Source organism: Plectropomus leopardus, chromosome 2 (assembly GCF_008729295.1).
Source record: "Plectropomus leopardus isolate mb chromosome 2, YSFRI_Pleo_2.0, whole genome shotgun sequence".
NCBI classification, from domain to species: Eukaryota; Metazoa; Chordata; class Actinopteri; order Perciformes; family Serranidae; genus Plectropomus; species Plectropomus leopardus.
This window is the reverse complement of record NC_056464.1, coordinates 2,523,859-2,537,681: the sequence shown is the minus strand read 5'-3', so window position 1 is coordinate 2,537,681 and position 13,823 is coordinate 2,523,859.

Below are 13,823 nucleotides of genomic sequence, written 5' to 3'. Positions count from 1 at the left end.
TGGGAGTCCCAGTGAAGGACGGCAGCTGAACTGAGAGCTGTGCACCTGATAAAGAGCAGTGTCTAGGGACATCATAAAGTGTGTCAGATGAATTCATGTTTTCATCAGAAGACACAGTTTAAAGGGTGAAATTTAGAGTCTTAAAGTTCTGTGCACATGGTTTTCAACATGGAGGCTACTCAGCCAGCTGCATGCATGAGCAGACTGAACTTGTGCAGCTTGCCTGCTTGTGGTATTCACACAGACAGTTGTTTGACTGTTTTCCCACAATTAATACTCCACTTATTAATGAAGCTGTAAAGTTTCTACATTGTCAGCAACGCAGTTCTGCAATTGTTTCACAGAAAAATGCCTGGTTCCAACAACTGAGGAGATTCTGTTGACAGAAACATTGTCAGGGGGCTTTTATTTTGAAACGGAAACAGGAAAGGTTGAGTCAAACGGATATATTTGTATATCCTGGTGTCTGTGACAAAACAAAAAACCAAAAGGTTCGGCAATGCACACATGCTGCTCATGTAGGCAGTGTGGCCCAGGCGTAAAGATGCATACTCCTTAAAAAGCGTGAGATTTTAAATACCTCATGTATTCATGTGCATCCATAATTAACGTGTTAATATTGGTTACCTGAGTAACCTGAGGAATCCAGTGGTATCATGCCATGCCAGCTTCGCAGAAAGGGGGCTAAATAACGCCCCAAAATAAGTTTTGGTGATGGAATAGTGGCATGATCATTTCAAACCTCTGACCTTCAGATATCTGAATGAAAATGGGTTCTGTGGGTTCCAATGAGTCTCAGCTTTACTACAATGCCCACTTTATGCCAATCCCATGCAGTTTTTTGGTGATTCCTAATCAAGACAATGTGGTTAGAAATAACATACCATACTCATTTGGACTGTTTTTTAATGCAAAATAATGGAATTGAAAACACGGCATTAAAAAAATGCAAGGAATCTCAATATCCAGATGAACTATTGAAATTCTGAAATTAATTGTGATTAAAAAAGTAGTCGTTTGACAGTCGGAATATATATATCTACAGTACATACATATATATGTGTGTGTGTGTGTGTGTGTGTGTGTGTGTGTGTGTGTGTGTGTGTGACATGTAGTGTGAAAGCACCTTGAGTGGTGAAAAGACTAGAAAAGCGCAACACAAGCTCAGTCCATATACCATTTAGCTCCTGCTGCTGCTGTCCCAGCATGATTACAACACATCAGCTCAGTTGCTGGCTGTCGGTTGGCCTATCAGAGGCTTGTCAGAGGTAAGTGTGGGTCACTGTGGGTCAGAGGCACTCAGAGAGCATCAGTAAGTGGCCCCACATCAACAGCAACACTTCCTCACACAGAGGAACTCACCCTCTCAGGAACAATGCGGGTGAAGCAGTCGAGCTTGACAGGAAGTGTTTCAGAAGCAATGAGTTGTTGCTTAACGTGCTGTTACTCCAAGACTCTAAGAGACTAACAGATCACAGAGCTGGTTATTTTGGGAACAGCAGCTGTAATGAGGTTTAACCACAGAAGTGGCTGTGAGGTAGCAATCTCCTGTACCTCACATTTCCACATTTTAGCGCCTAGAGGAAGCAGCTGAAAATAGAGTGTGAGGCAGCGTGGTGTTTTCAGCTCTCTTTGGGATGATTGTGTTTGTGATTACATGGAGAGCCTATCTGCCCTGATGAGCCTTTGTTCTTATTTTCCTGTTGAGAAAGGGAGAGTGCTGCTGATGACAGGGCTAAATCATCACTTACACTAACAACAGCTGTTACTTACTGTGACCAGAAGAGCCGTGGAAATAAACTTGGGCTGTCAGCGTTTGCACGTTACTCACAACGCATTTACCCTTAGGGCCTGCTTTAATATTACACACACTCGTATTTTTAACCAACATCAGTTCTAATCTTAAATATCAAATTCGTTTTCAGAATTTTACTCTTGAAATGCAAGGTTTGTGTCATGATACCACAATGTTTCTAAAAACATAAAAAAAGTAAAAATGAACTATTTTCAATATTTTATATGCAAAATAGATTTTTTTTTATGATAACAGTCTGGGATATGTCAGTGATCAGCAACAACACTGATTTTTATACATTGTGTTTTTTGTGTCAAATACTCACGCTCATACCACTCTGTACACAATATGCACTTTCAAAATCAGGCTATAAAAATATAACATACATTAACATGATTTTCTTCTTTCATTGAGTTAATTGTTTTTTAACCAATATCATATATATATAAATATCAGTCCTAATCATTCATATCAGATATTCATTCATTTTCCTAATTTTAACCCTTTAAATGCCAGGTTTTTGTCATGATGCCACTATATTTTTAAATGACATAATCCCAATAAATACGTTATTCATTGGGATATGTGAATTATTTGCAGCAACATTGATTGTCACAGTGCACGTAGTGGAAACAGCATGTATTTCCTTCATATGCCAAATATGGTCAAAATGACGTCATCAGGTGAGAATAGTAAAAATGACAAATTCCAAGGCAAAAGCCCAGAATGACACACAGAAAAAATACAATGCATGTTTTTATGCTTTGATGGCTGTGGGATCAAAAATTGCAGTTTGAATGGGTTTCAATGGAGCATTTTTTGAACTTTTTGAACAGTATGTGTGAAACAGTTTTGTGTTCACAGTGTATTTTAGACTTATTGTAGGAGCTGAGATGGGGATTCCAATATTCTGCATATTGGGGTCCCTAAACAGCATTGAAATGGTGAAAGCACACAGCTGCGGCTAATCAGACTAATGTCAGCAGGCGACCGCATCACCAAAGCCAGCAAAGCACTATTTAGGAGTGTGAGTTAAACACAGCAGTGCTAAATGGTGGAAACTGACTTCAGAGCAGACAGCATCATGAAAGATTCGGGTCTGAATGATGTCATCAGGTTGGCATTTTGTGACCAGTCATATGTCTTACCATCACATGGAGCAATAGTTTCACACATACAGGAACTGTATAAATCAGAGACAGCAGTTAAACTGGAACTCATGAAAAGTACAAATGCTACCATCATTTGATTCCTTATCAAGACAATCTGATAAGAATTGCTTTACCTTGTCAATACGGACTTCAAAACCTTTTGATATGCACAATAACTCATTTCAACAACATTAAACCACTTCAAGCACAGAACAAGTACAAGTACAGTTTTTAGTACAGTAACGGAACATTTCAAAGGGAAATATTTTCCTGCAATTTGTTTCTTTGATGGCTACTAATTACTTTGCAGATTAAACTGTTACATACAGCATATGATCAGCATTTTAAATGTGATGCATTGTTATAGAAAAACACCCTGAATACTAGTTCCACCACCACCCTCAACATTTAATACTGCTTATATGTTTAAATATCAGTGATAATGATCCAAAATTGCATATCATATTACAACATAGAGGCATTCTGTTTGAGGATTACTAATACTTTGTGAATTTAAGGTGTATTTAGCTGCTAATACTAAAGCACTTTTACTTAAACATAATATAAAAGTAGGACTTTTAACAGCATTTTGACAGTGAGGTGTTCCTACTTTTAAGAAGCATGAATTAATATTTTAACTACATGGAGACAGCACAAACCAGCCTACTTTGGCTAAAAATACTTGGTTTTGGTAGTTACGTGTTATAAAGCACCCATTTTGGTTTGGAACCTAAAAAGCAGATGTAAAAACAGCAATGACTTACTAAAACAGCCAGTTTTGTTGATTGTTGGTGTGGAACAGTGGTCTGCAACTTGGCCGGCTTCTTGCCACCATGTCAGTTTAGAAACATTAATATGTCATATATCAAACATGCAAATGTGACACATTCTTAGTTTGCAGAAATTTACAATGCCAACATTTTCTTCTGGTGACTGGGCTGCATTTTGTAAGATCTGGACATAATTTTAGTTTAAAACATTCAAAAAATGAACTAACCCTATCAACAGAGAGTGAAGAAGTAACACCTTTGATGTTCTGTCCAAGATGCCTTTGTATTGTATTACAGGGACAGGCTATCCCCTCTGTAATAATGCAACCTGGCCTGAGAAGCGACAATGAGCCTTCTAGTGAGCCGCAGAGGAAGCATAAAGTCAATGGATACAGCTAGTGCACTGGAATAAACAGAAGCCTGACAACGGAAGTTCAAAATGCTTGAGAGTCACATGACTTACATAGACTGTAGATAGTTCCCCGAAAGTCTTTGGCAGGCTGTTTGGATACATAATACGGGGAGACAAAACTAATATAGTACATGTAGCACATCTTATGTAGTGACATCTTTTGTCGCTTTTAAAGTAAAATGTGCTAAAATTTGAAGATTAGTGTGAACAGCTAGGGTTAGATTACACTTTATTAATCCAACACTAGGGAGATTCACACATTTCAGCAGCGAGTCAGAGGCAACAGAAAAAAAAAGTGATTGAGTGATAAGTAAAGATAATAACATGATTAAAATCCCAAATGTATATAATAAGAAAAATCTATGTACATTTTAAGTATATACATATATATAAATATAAAATATAAAAAAAAGAAAGGTATGAATGTGCTTGAAGACCATAACATTTTTACATTTCAGTGGTTTCTGTAGCTGAAAGACACAGAGAAAGACAGAAAGACAGACAGGTTTTGATTTTACAAAAATACTTTATTTACATTTATGTACCCAACATATTCATAGGCACATCAGTATATCACTAAAAAAAATCCATACTCCTTCCTTTGTTAGAGTTTTTTTTTAAAAATCACTCGATACATGTGCAAACTGCAGCTGCCACTTCATTGGGTTTGTCTTTCTGTAACCTGCACCCGAAATAAAGCTCACCACAGAAAACTTTGCACCAATCAGAATAAAAACGTTCAGTAAAACAGTAAAAAAAAACTCTATGAGCCTCCTGCATTCAGCAAAGATGTGGAATACAGTAGATCACAGAAAGGACATTTGTTAGAGACAGTGGGGTTAAGAACAGAAACAAAAGCATATGATAGCATCGTGTAAAATCCTTCACTGGAGGTCGGCTGTCTGTTTGTTGAGGGGAGGTTTGTATAAAATCCTCCACTGTGGGCTCAGTCCATTGTTTCCGCTAAGCTTGTCCATCCACATGCTGATTGGTCAGTTTTCCTGTCTGCCCTGTGAAGGGTTAATTTTCCAGGATTACATGCCGTCAACAGAGGCCACTTAACTCCTTAAACACATTACTCAGGAATATTTTTGGGAACGGGTCTCTGTGATCAGGTTCAACAGTTCCCTGTCTGTGCTTCAGAGACCCCTTTCTTTCCCAGAAAGCCTCTGTCTCCAGAGCTCCAACACCCTCTGAGCCAGCCGAAAAGACCAGCCACCCAGGAGAGAAAGAAAGAGACAGCGTGACAGACAGAGAGAGAGAAATGGAGAGACAGAGGTTGAGAAAGACATCCTACAGCAAAAGACTCTCAGTTGTTTTGTTAAAATATCTTTACTGTGAGGACAGCACACAAGACTTTGCTGAAGACACTAGTGTATCATGTGTGTGGATAAAGTAAAAGATGACAGAGAAATCACAGGTTTAAAAAGTCCCGACACTGGGGTTTTGCTCAGAATGAAATTAACACTGCAGAATGGTGCTGGGAGGAATCTCTTGCTGCTTTAAGGCAAAAAAAGAAAACAAATCTTTGGCCTATTGCTTAAATGAGCACATGAGGTGAAAGAAGACAAAAATATCTACGTTTTGATCAACAAATTGTTTATGTCGATTGTGGGCACCACAGGAAATTTAGTGAGAAATTTTTGTCAAAGGCCAGAGGCAGAAAGGAAGGAAGAGAATGGTGACTGCTTACTGGTTATGATTCAGGAAAGGCAGTGCTCATCAGAAGACAAAACAGCTGAGATTTCATCAGCTACAGATACAGATATACAAATCATCAAGTTCATCATTGAAAAGCTGGTTTTGCAGGAAGGCAAAGATGAGGTGGTCCAGGCCTTCGTTATGTGTCTTACTAAAAGAACATTGGCCGAGTTCAAGGATGTAGACTTTGATATGACCAGAAAAGATTTAAAAAGCCTTGCTAAGGCCATTTTCCAGGACCTATTTAGGAAGTGGGGTAATGCAGAAAATGTGCTCATGGCCCTGGCTTTATGCGAACAAGCCTGGGTAGACTCCACTGTCATGTCTGTGAAATATCATCTCATGTCGCCACCAAAAAGGGAAGCTTAATCTGCAGGTTCCTCTCCTCGGTGGGAAGAGCCATCGCCGACATCTGATGATGTAGCTGTTGGGGCGATGTGTAAATAAAATGCAAGTTGTCATATAGGTTTACTCCGGGGGCTCCAGTTCACCCAAAATCAGTGAGTATAAACTTCTAACTACTTATTAAATTATTTTTAAAAAGTACATGTTGTATTCATTTTGAAGGAAAAATTATATTTGCACTCTTTTTTCCTTCAAAATGCATTTAGCCCAGAGCTCCACTCCTGCCTCACATTCAAGTTACCGCCTCTTCCACTGACCTTTGCCCTTCATTATAGGAGACACCAGTGGAGCTTGAGGTTACACAAATGTTGGGCAGGACTTGAGCTCTCAGGGCCAATAAATTATTATTATTATTTATTAAATCATCTAGTTCACCTTTTATATCTTATATCTAGTTCGCCTTTTATATCTTATCTCTTAGCACTTTTATTGTAACTCTGTATCCTTTATTATGTTTTATGTTGTACTGCTCAGTGAAGCACTTTGAATTGCTTGTTCTATGAACTGTGCAATACAAATAAAGCTACCTTGACTTGCCTCTGAATTTCCTACTGAGTTGTGATAGAGGAGTATCAAATTGTAGAAAATATAAATGTATCTAAATACATCTAAGTCATATTTAGGCAATTGGGTAAATGAGTGTGTTCCCCTGTAAAAGAGTGTTTCCCACAAGTGCACAAGGACAAGGTGACTAAGAAAATACTTCAAGTTTTCTTTATAAAAACTATACAAGGGCAGAGGAAGGATCACTTATGTAGTTACAGAGTTAAACGGATATTTTACTTAAGTAATTGTAATAATACAGCAGTGCAGAAATAGGCTTCTCTCCTACAAGTAAAAGTCTTGCTTTGAAAGTTTAACTTGTGTTATGCTTTGCTTATTCTTGCACTCCACTACATTTCATATGGAATACTGTACTCCTCACTCCACTACATTTATTTGACACCTGGAGCCAGCTTACCAGCTACTTTATAGATTAAATTAACCCTAACCCATCAACAAAACAAATTTGAAAAAGCATTTCCTTTGGAAAATGTGTGGGGATGCTAAAAGCTGAAAGGAATTCAAAACCATGGCTGAAAATTCAGAAACATAATTAGAATTGCCTGAAACATCTGAAATTCTGGCAAAAATAGAAGCTGACCTGCATTACCGGAAGGGGCTACAAGCAGGAATACATGCCAGAAAAGCTGCAAGTTAACTTATACTAGAAAATGCATTTCCTGCAGAAAGTGCCTGTGAATGCTGACAAATTAATTTCAAACCATGACTGAAAATGCAGAAATATAAAAAAGAATGCCGGAAATATCATAATATCTAGCAGAAATGGAAGCAGAACTGTGTTATCGAAAGAAACTAAGAGTTGAAATACAATACTGTGACAACTCCAGAGTTGGATCCTTTGGGTATAGAGTTGGGTCTTGTGGGCGTGTATACTGGGTATGCTTTGTGTCTCCAGGTCCTGGGCCATGTGGAGCGGACTGCATAATTAGGAACACCTGTGCCAGTGCTCCTGATTATTTAATGCATGCTGCTGATAGTCCCCTGTTTTCTTCTGCCTCGCCGTCAGCCAGCCTCACCACCCTGCACCATTCTTCCCTTTTATTTTCTTTGCACCGACAACACGCACTACACATCTCTTTCTCTTTCCTTTTTGTCATGATTGTATTTCAACTGTTATTTACGACATCTATTGCTCGTCTGTTTGTCCTGGAAGAGGGATCCCTCATCATCCTCTACCACTCTTACTGAGGTGTCTTCCTTTTTTACCCCCCAGTTACAGGGGTTCTTTTTCGGGAGTTTTTCCTTAGGTGATGTGAGGGTCTAAGGGCAGAGGGATGTCATACACTGTAAAGCCCTCTGAGGCAAACCATGTTTTTTGAAAATGGGCTTTATAAATAAAATTGATTTGACTTGACTTGACATTATCACAGCATCCATTCACTTGCAAACACCACTGATGCACCAATCATAAATAGCGTCATTTTATAGTATGTCGTCCAAAAATCATTTTAAAACTTGAAAAATCATAAAAAACAACATCATATACTGTGTCATCCAGAAATCAGAGTTTAGTTTGTCATTCAAAAATTATAAAAAAAAAAACCTGTTGTCTAGAAATCATAATCAAACAACATAGTTGTCTATATCATCCATCATCCAAAAATCCTAAAAAGTGACATAGTATATATAGTCCAAAAATCATAAACAACAAGGTATAATATATCGTCCAAAATTCGTAAAACAATACACAGTATAGTATGTCGTACAAAAATAATAAGAAACGACATAGTAAAGCACGTCGTCCAAAATCCTAAAAAGAGACATAATATAATATATCTTCCAAAAATTGTAAAAAAAAAAAAAAAAAAAAAAAAGTATGGTATACTATGTCATACAAAAATCATAAAAACATCATAGTATACTATGTCATACAAAAATCCTAAAAAGTGACATAGTATTAGTAGTAAATTAGTAGAAGTAGTATAGTGTCCTCAAAAATCATTAAAAATCCATACGTATGTCATCCAAAAATCATAAAGCTAGAGCTTCAGCTCCAACCTTCGGGAGAGCTTCGACCATGTCCCGGGGGAGGCAGGGGACATTGAGTCCGAGTGGGCCATGTTCCGGGCCTCCGTTGTTGAGGCAGCCGATCGGTGCTGTGGCTGTAAAGTGGCCATTGCCTGTCAGGGCGACAACACCCGAATCCGTTGGTGGACTCAGGCGGTGAGGGAATGCTGTCAAGCTGAAGAAGGAGTCCTATCGGGCCTTCTAGGCCTTTGGGGCTCCCGAGGCAGGTCAAGCGGCGCGCAGCTACGGCGGTCGCCACAGCGAAAACCCGGGCATGGGAGGAGTTTGGTGAGGCCATGGAGAACGACTTCCGGATGGCTTTGAAGAGGTTCTGGACCACCATCCAGTTTCTCAGGAGGGGAAAGCGGTGCTCCGTCTCCACTGTATATTGTTGGGACAGTGCGCTGCTGACCTTGACTTGGGACATTGTGGACCGGTGGAAGGAATACTTCAAAGACCTCAATCCCACTGACACGCCTTCCGGTGTGGAAGCAGGGCCTGCGGACTTGGGGGTGGGCTCTTCCATCTCTGGGGCTGAGGTCGCTGAGGTGGTCAAAAAGCTCCTCAGTGGCAGGGCCTTGGATGTTGTGGGGCTGTCATGGTTGACACGACTCTGCAACATTGCGTGGACATCGGGGGCAGTGCCCTTGGACTGGCAGACCGGGGTGGTGGTCCCTCTTTTTAAGAAGGGGGACCAAAGGGTGTGTTCCAACTACAGGAAGATCACACTCCTCAGGTCTATTCGGGAGTACTGGAGAGGAGGGTCTGCCAGACAGTCGAACCTCGGATTTAGGAGGAGCAATGAGGTTTTCGTACTGGTCGTGGAACTGTGGACCAGCTCTGGACCCTTGGCAGGATGCTTAGGGTGCATGGGAGTTTGCCCAACCAGTCCACATGTGCTTTGTGGACTTGGAGAAGGCATTCGACCGTGTCCCGCGGGGAGTCCTGTGGAGGGTACTCTTGGAATATGGGGTATCGGACCCCCTGATACGGGCTGTCTGTTCCCTGTATGACCGGTGCCAGAGCTTGGTCCGCATTGTCGTCTGTAAGTCGGACTTGTTTCCGTTGAGGGTTGGACTCCACCAGGGCTGCCCTTTGTCACAGATTCTGTTCATAACTTTTATGAACAGAATTTCTAGTCGCAGCCAGGGTGTTGAGGTGGTCTGGTTTTGTGACCTCAGTATTTGGTGGCTGCTTTTCGCAGATGATGTGGTCCTGTTGGCTTCGTCAGGCCGTGACTTTCAGCTCTAACTGGATCAGTTTGCAGCCAAGTGTGAAGTGGCCAGGATGAGAATCAGCACCTCCAAATCCGAGGCCATGGTTTTAAGCCGTTAAAGGGTGGCGTGCCCTCTCCAGATCGGGGAGGAGATCCTGCCCCAAGTGGAGGAGTTTAAGTACCTCGGGGTCTTGTTCACGAGTGAGGGAAGGATGGAGCGGGAGATCATCGATGCATCTGCACCGATCTGTCGTGGTGAAGAGGGAGCTGAGCCGAAAGGCAAAGCTCTTGATTTACCAGTTAATCTTCGTTCCTACCCTCACCTATGGTCAGTGACATAGTATAGTATATTGTCCAAAAATCATGAAAAAAGACATGGTATAGTATGTCATCCAAATTTTTTTTTTAAATATCTCATACTTTTGTATGTCGCCAAACCTCATGAAAAACGACATAGTATAACATGTAGTCCAAAAATCAACATAGTTTTGTAAGATGTACAAAAATCATCAAAAATGATATAGTAGTGTAAATAGTGTAGCATGTCGTCAAAAAATCATAAAAAAAAGAACCAGTATAATATGTCGCCCAAAAATCCTCAAAAATAACATAGTACAGTATGTAGCCCAAGACTCGTCAAAAACGACATAGTATACTATGTTGATCAAAGATAATCAAAAACTTCATAGTATAGTATGTATCCCAAAAATGAGCCAAAACTACATAGTATAGTATCTCAACCAAAAATCGTCAAAAACAACATAGTATAGTATGTTGTCGAAAAATCATGAAAAAACAACACAGTATAGTTTGCTTTCCAAAAATCTGAAAAAACGACATAGTATTATATGACGTCCAAATTCATAAAAACATCATAGTATAGCATGTCCAAAAATTATGAAAGTCGTCATGGTGTAGTATGTCTTCCCATAATCATTAAAGGTGTCTTAGTAATCATTAAATCGCTATTATAGTATGTTGTCCAAAAATCATGAAAAACGTTATAGTACACTATGTAATCCAAAAATCATAAAAAAAACCCTAATAGTATAGTCCATTTAAAAAAAAATAGTCATAGTATAGTATGTCATCAAAAAATCATTAAAAAAACTTAGTATAGTATTTCGTCAGAGAATGATAAAAAACGTTGTAGTATAGTATGTCATCCAAAAATCCTGAAAACATCATAGAATAGTATGTTGTCCAAAAATCATGTAAATCGTCATACTATAGTATATTGTCCAAAATTAATGTAAAACATCATAGTATGATATGTTATAAATAAAATAACAACTTGATATAATGATAAAAAATGTCATAGCATGGGAAGTCGTCCAAAAATCATAAAAATTAAAATAGCATAGTATTCTATTTTTTGCTCCTGTAAAGAGCTTTGATTTGCTTCATGTCTGAAGATAAACTTGCCTTGCTTGTACTGCTAGCTCTTGTCTTCTCCCTCTGACCCCACAGTGTCTCCATTGAAGGATAAAGTGAAGAGCTTGACCAGGCTCTGCATGGAGCCCATACAAAATGCATTATGGTAACTGGATGATATTAGGCCTACCATGTTGTACGAAAGGCACGTCTGATCCCACTTGACATCTTAATCCAGCCATCAAACAGCTGGAGCCAAAAGCCATGAGGCTGTCCCTGCAGGGAGGATCTGCCACAGATTACAGGCTCGCTGTGGAGGGATGTGAGTGCCGCTGAATTGAGGATTAGTCGCGTTCCTTTGCCCTACTTCTTTCTCTCTGTCTCTGTCCCCCCGGGAATGAGTACAGGCTCTAACTTTCAGATGGCACATGTAGAAATGTGGTTACTTTTTCCCTCCAGAGATGCAACAAATCTGAGGAGGACACAACACTGATGGAGAAGCTGTCATAAATAAGATTTATTCCAACCGGATTGAGCAGCTCAGAGCACCTATTCATACATTTCCTTTATGATGAAACATATAGCAAAATACAGGAAACAGTGACATTTTTTCTGTCTTTGTGTAAATTCAGCATGTGTAGGTGGTGAAAGACAAATTTGACCTTTTTAAACCCTTACAGTACATAACTTTCACTGTTCAGCACTTTTATCCACATATTTTCTTTCTGTTATTGAGGGTATTCCAACATATGTCTTTCACTTTTGTCATTTTACTTTATACACTATACATAAGCTTTAATAAAACATAGTCAAGTCAAGTCAAGTCAAGTCAGTTTTATTTATAGAGCCCATTATCACAAAACATGGTTTGCCTCAGAGGGCTTTACAGTGTACGACATCCCTCTGCCCTTAGACCCTCACATTATCCAAGGAAAAACTCCCGAAAAAGAACCCCTGTAACGAAAAAAAAAAGGAAAAAAAAGGAAGAAACCTCAAGAAGAGCGGCAGAGGATGATGAGGGATCCCTCTTCCAGGACGGACAGACATGCAATAGATGCCGTAAATAACAAATGAAATACAATCATGACAAACAGGAAAGAGAAAGAGAGAGGGGAGGAGAGGGGGAGAGAGGGGGAGAGAGGCACAGCAATAATGTAAACAGACGCATGTCATATTACAATAACGATAGGTGCAAAATTATCAAGTGCACTCTATAATGACATTGTGGGTCATTATGGGTCTGTGATGATATTGATAAGATTCTCTTGCATATGTTGATGCAGAGTTGTCCAAAGGCAAGATCACAGCATCGGCGCAACCAGGACCGAGAGCCCGATCAGGGCGAGCGGGGGGTACAGTATCAGTACAGCCACAGCACGAGCACAACCAAAGGCAGGGTCACAGCATCAGCACAGCTATCACCACGGTCAGGCACAGTCAAGGTTACGGCCAGGATCCAGGAAAGTTAGGAAACAAGGGAGCAGGAATGCTCCGGAGAGGCAACGGGATTAGCATTGTGCAGTTCAACAGACCCAAGGTGGTGAACAGTAAAAAGGATAGACTTGTGAGTTATATAAAAATTCACCTCCGATACAGTTGTCTTTCGAAAACATGGGGGGAAAAGCAGTGAGCAACTTCGCAAGAAGTGTCCTGCACACTGCAAGAAATTAGTGAAAGGTGACAAAATAAAGACAGGAAAATTAGTTTTTTTTAAAGGACATTAAAAACAAAATTCAGAAAACTATATTCAAAATTATTATTATTATTATTCACAATTATGTTAAACAATTAAGTTAGTCATTTTCCTGTGATTTTATTTCTTTTTTTTAATCTATCTATTCTCTTGCCCTATTTTTAATTTTCTTGTATTTTTCAAAAATACACTTTTAGAAACTTTTTGGCCAACTTGTTAACTTGTTAAGTTGGTCGTTTCCTTCTCCTCAGTGTTTTCAACAGAAATCAAATCAATTTGCCCAGGTTTGCTCAGGGGAGGAGACCTCTATGGATAATTTTGTTCCAGGTAAAAACCTGAATGTCTGGATCTTATCGGAGAAAAAATGGTGAGCACACATTAGCAGGTGGTGGATGAGCCGCCCGCACTGACATGCCAAAAACTATTGGAGAATTTTAACATGAAACCGCTCTCTCTGGTGTTTTTATCTGCTGAAACTACAATGTCTGTTTGTTTTGGAAAGGAAGAGACTTCGGTGAATTCAGCTCCTGGTAAAAATCTCCTGAAACATGAAGACTTGTCTTTAGGAATTCTAACCAGGAGAAGTTTCAGTTGGTTGCAACCTGCAGCCCTCATCCCTAGACATGACTGACCTTAAGGTGAAGCTAAGTGATCAGTGGTGTGTACAATACTTTACAATACAATACCCTGCTTCAGTGTGAACCCTGTAATGATAAATGCACCTCCACAATAATA